Source organism: Belonocnema kinseyi, chromosome 4 (assembly GCF_010883055.1).
Source record: "Belonocnema kinseyi isolate 2016_QV_RU_SX_M_011 chromosome 4, B_treatae_v1, whole genome shotgun sequence".
NCBI lineage: Eukaryota > Metazoa > Arthropoda > Insecta > Hymenoptera > Cynipidae > Belonocnema > Belonocnema kinseyi.
In genome coordinates this window covers 94880049-94884864 of record NC_046660.1, presented here as the reverse complement: position 1 = coordinate 94884864, position 4816 = coordinate 94880049, and the positions used below count along the sequence as shown (strand labels likewise).

The following is a 4816-nucleotide window of genomic DNA, read 5'->3' as shown; positions in this document are numbered from 1 at the left end:
ATAAACGGAGAAATTTCCGGCATTGCAAGCCGAAGACCAACCTGTCAGGTACAGGTTGAACGAGTCGCACTTTTCCAGGAAAATTTATCTGAAGTTGGCGAGGGCCAACGTTTAATCGTAGAAATTTTGGTGTTTTCTTAAAAAATTCTGTTGTAATCAAGTTAATACTAATACTTATAAAGATATTTAGCTCATAATTAAATTTATAATTGTGATAAAAAATCTATTATATAAAGACCCAAATTCCATACTATCACGTGGAAAGAAGCATTTTCCTTTCTCGAAAATACGACAATAACTATAAATGATTAAATTTTGTATGTAGGTATAATATTATTTCATGGTTTTAATCACGTGAAATTTTTATAAAAATTTAATACTAATTATCTTTCAAGAAATTTTTCAAGAAGATATACCGTGATATCCGCAAAATAATTGTATAATAATGCGTAAAAGGGATTATTTCGTAGAAGTTTTGACAAGTGAATTCTGCCTCGATGCTTTTATCCCTATAAATAGTGCTTTTTCGATTGCTTTCAGAATTACGTAATTCTTATGTGTTTAGTGTTTTGTTTACAATATTTTCCAATCCTAAATTTTCTACTAATCAAAAAATATCGTTAAGATAATGTCTATACATATTTTTGAAATCTACTAAAAATTGCGATTAAAACCTAGAATCTCTTCGAAACCTTGATTGTACTCGTTTTTGAAGAGGGCAAAGTTTGGTTTGCTAAAATTGGATATAATTATTCTAAACTTTGTCGAATTGAAATACTTCAATGAGATATTTGTCAATATTTTTGACATCTTCTGAAAGCTATGACAAAAATTTTGAAAACTCTTAAAAAACTTTTGATTTTATTTTCAAAAAAGTTCGCAGCTATAAAAAGAGCCTTAAAGTATAAAGCCCCCCCCCCCCTTTAATACCCTTTTTAAGATTACGAGATTATTATTATGCCAGTTGGTTTAATATACCTTTTATTTAGAAATGTTACATTTGCCATTCGATTATTCAAATAATTTTGAATTTTAAAGCAATAGTACAGAAAATGTACTTAAAACCAATCGAGAAAGTTGTACATATATGCTTTCTATAAAATGTTACTGAAACTACTTTTGGTTTCAAGTCTCCTTAAAAAGTGCAGAATGCGAAAACTGTATCGGATCTTCCCTTTTAGGAGATAGTCTACATGGCAGAACGCGTCACGGGTGTGCGCCTTTAAAACGCCTTGCACTACCCATACGGAAACCGGTTTACGTGAGACGATTGGGAGACGTGTAGCACTGTCGTAACACAGCCGCAACTCGAGGGCTACCTTTTCATTCTTCTCAAAGCCTTTTCGAATCATTCTTCACGCGAGAGATTATACAATATATACATATTCTAACACCTATTACTTTTTCTAGTTTTATTCTTTACAGAATTCTTCTACTTTTAAAATCAAAAAATTATTTCAACTATACAATACAAATGCTAATTCACTATTATTCTTAATTACGTTGAGTTTTTCGAAATAGAATAACTTATTTATTATTCGCCGTTCTAGAAAAACATCTTTCAACAATTTTCTAGAAAAAGATTTATTTTATACTTTCTAAATATTAATCAGTGAAAAAATTCAATGATTAAAATAGTCGTTGGACATTACACTGACTAATGAGTGATTTCGGACTTATTCATTAATCAGTTGAGTAACACCGGAGTAAATCATGTGAAACATAACCTCTAAGTTTTAAAGTTAAACATGGTTGTTACTCTTTTACTTAAGTAAAAAAAAAAGAATTCGTTAATGAAATTCATTTTTTAATTTTCGGGCGGTAAGTCTGCTGAATTAATTTCGGGAAAAATATGCTCTAACTTGTACAAAAAGTACTTACTTGAAGGGCGTGTACATGACAGTCTAATTTTTAAATTAAAGTAGTATTTGAGGTTAATTGAAATTTAAAAGCAAGGAAACTTTTCACATTTTTTTAACATTTCATCATATTGATGGGCTTTAAGTTTTTACTATGGTTATTTGCTTGAATGTACTAAATCATTATTTTATTATAACTGCTGAATTGACATGGTGCAGTGCTGCCAACTCTCAAAAGTGGTTATTTCACTGATTGTCAGTGACCGGTTTCCAGCTATTTCAATCAGGGAAATCTCACTGACAATCAGTGACATATCACTGATTTAAAGTTAGAGATTAGGGGAGAGAAAAACAGTTAAAAGATTCATATAAGCATTTCATTGTTGTGAGGAACAGTAAAAAGGTTAATTTAACTACATGCTGCATGGACTTAATATAAAAGTTGATTGGGTTTAAAGACCTGTTCTCATTAACAAAAAGTCTCATGATTCTATGAATCTCGGAATTACTTATGTGACTCATGAATTCATTGTATCGAATACTGGTTGAATCATACTCTCTCTATTGATTATAACAATTAAATATTCATAATATAATTGTATACGCATATGAGTGACTTACTGCAGCAATTCCAAGAGGACCGAAAACAATTCCAAATTTAAAAACTTCTGAATCATCTTTCATTTACAAAAAGAAATAAACAAAATAGAAGGAACTTAGTAAAGAGTTTTGAAGCTTCTTCGCTATCAATAATTCAAGATAGTGAACTTATAATGCTTTCATAGAATTATTACTCGTAATACTAAAGAAAATCCTATAAAGATTTATGTGTTTCATAAATTTATTAATGATCTATATATATACATACTTTCGAATTTGTTTATGTGAGTTTGAAATTCAATTAAAAGTTATTCGCCTAGCCCTTTTCTCTCCCTAATTAGGATTCATTATAAATTTTTTCATAATTTGAAAAAGTTTTAAGTTGAAGATAATAGAATGAGTATCACATAAATATATGTATATTCAAAACATACTTTGTCCTTATTTAGGTAAGCACATGTTATTTTGATATAATATTCAAAGTCACTATAATTTGGTATGTACATTTATAAACTAAAAACACAGGAATGAATGAACTTAATTCCAATATTTAAAGTATCATCGCAGATACCTACTTTTCATGCAGTGAAGAAGAGTGAACTAAATTCAAAATAAATCATATTTCATGGGGAAGAATTTCAGGTTAGTATTCGGAGCGCGAGAGCTGTGGAATCGTATAAAAGAAGTAAATAAATCGCCAACCTGGGTTGCGTCCAAAAGAGCAGGTATTCATATATAACTTGGTATCTGAGGAACGAAAGTGCAACCTGTTAGACTGCAGAATTTACTTAGTCGATGCAAAGAATGTGGATTAAATACAAGGCATTAAAGAAATTACAATCCGAATTTGTTTCGCACCTTATTTAACTTCGTTCAGCATCCTCAGGAGCAATGACTTTCGCACATTTTTTTTTTCAACTGCTACCAGTTGGTAACACATTTTTCATGTAAGAAATAATACTATCCCTACACAAATCCTTTAGTTGAGCACCTTTTTATCACATATTCATAGAATACACTTCACATTTCAAAAAATTAGCCGTGAAGATTTGGAGAATATTAAACTAAGAAAAACTATAAGAATTGTGAGAACTTTTTGATTTCTTTGATGTCAGCATGTAGTTGACCTTACGAGACAGTTTAAGTCACAACGGGTTTGATAACATCCGATCGCGATACCGATATGTAAATATGTAACGATATAAACTTATGAGAACGAATTAAGTTGTAAAAGGTCACCACTATACCTGGGAAGTTACATATCTAAACAGGGTATTTTTCTAATAGGGGCATTTTTGGATCCGATAAACATCACTTTGTAGGGATACCGTTCCGACGCGTGGTATCCTCTGGCAATTCACATTACCGACTGGACTGGCGAGTAAACAAAGCGCGAGAGGCGATTGGCCCGATGATCACCTTTCGCCGTGGCTCTCCACGAATCACGACTGATTCCACTTGCTGACTTGCTTCGAAAGTGAAGGCATAGAGGCATTACACAACGATATAACGATGTTTCAGTACAATCAGAGGTGGCGGCCGGCCACCAATTTAGTTGCGATTTGATTATATATATATATATATGGTGTTATATTAAATGTAGGGTGGCACGGCAGACGGAAAAACTACCTGAGCTCCACTTTTTGTTTAAACTCCTTTTATTGGCTTAGAAATTCCAGACAGCTCAAACGTACGTTACGGTGATATAAGGATATGTTTGAAAGCGTGTGGACTTTAATAACCCGGTAACAAGCGTTGAATTCAGAAAAATTAAGAATTTGTATTCCTATGAATACGCGATTTTTGCTCCGTCTAAAAATCCCCCAACGGGTACAGAAAAAGTGCAAATCCTATTCCTCTCAATAGACTTAGTAAAATTTAACGAAAGCATTTATTTAACATATTTTTCATTATTAAATCTTTTTATAACTTATAAATTCGAAAAATATTCATATTTATATTTATTTATATTTTGGTAATTTATTTAAACGTCTTATAAAATGCAAGAAAGAAATCTATGCAAATGTGTGAATTCGAAATAATTTAACTCTAGAGAGGCAGAGTTGAATTGGTGAGAATTAAAATTTCAGAATTTACATTCCGCATGAAGGAATTAAAACAACTTATTACACATATTTTGTGAACTTATTAGAAGGAATTACATTAAATCAAAATAAGACCACTTCTGAGGAATAAAAAATACCTCTGTGAGGTGCGTTACCGGTATAATTAGAAGGCATTATTTTATTATTATTATTATTATTATTATTACACCATTAAGCCATTTCCCTTTCGGGGTAGGCGTGACTCACTCGGCAGGGGAAAGGAGTACTGTGTGGATGGGATAGAGATTTTTC

At 31.4% G+C, this 4816-nt stretch overlaps 1 protein-coding gene across 1 annotated transcript in view; it reads right to left on the bottom strand.

Moving 5' to 3' along the window:
* Window positions 1-3820, bottom strand: part of LOC117171322 (ankyrin repeat and fibronectin type-III domain-containing protein 1) — a 97619-nt gene extending 93799 nt beyond the window's left edge. The window contains exon 1 of the mRNA XM_033358529.1: window positions 3318-3820. The gene's annotated coding sequence lies outside the window, so the exon portion shown is untranslated. The remainder of the gene's footprint in view (window positions 1-3317) is intronic.
* Window positions 3821-4816: the final 996 nt, after the last annotated feature.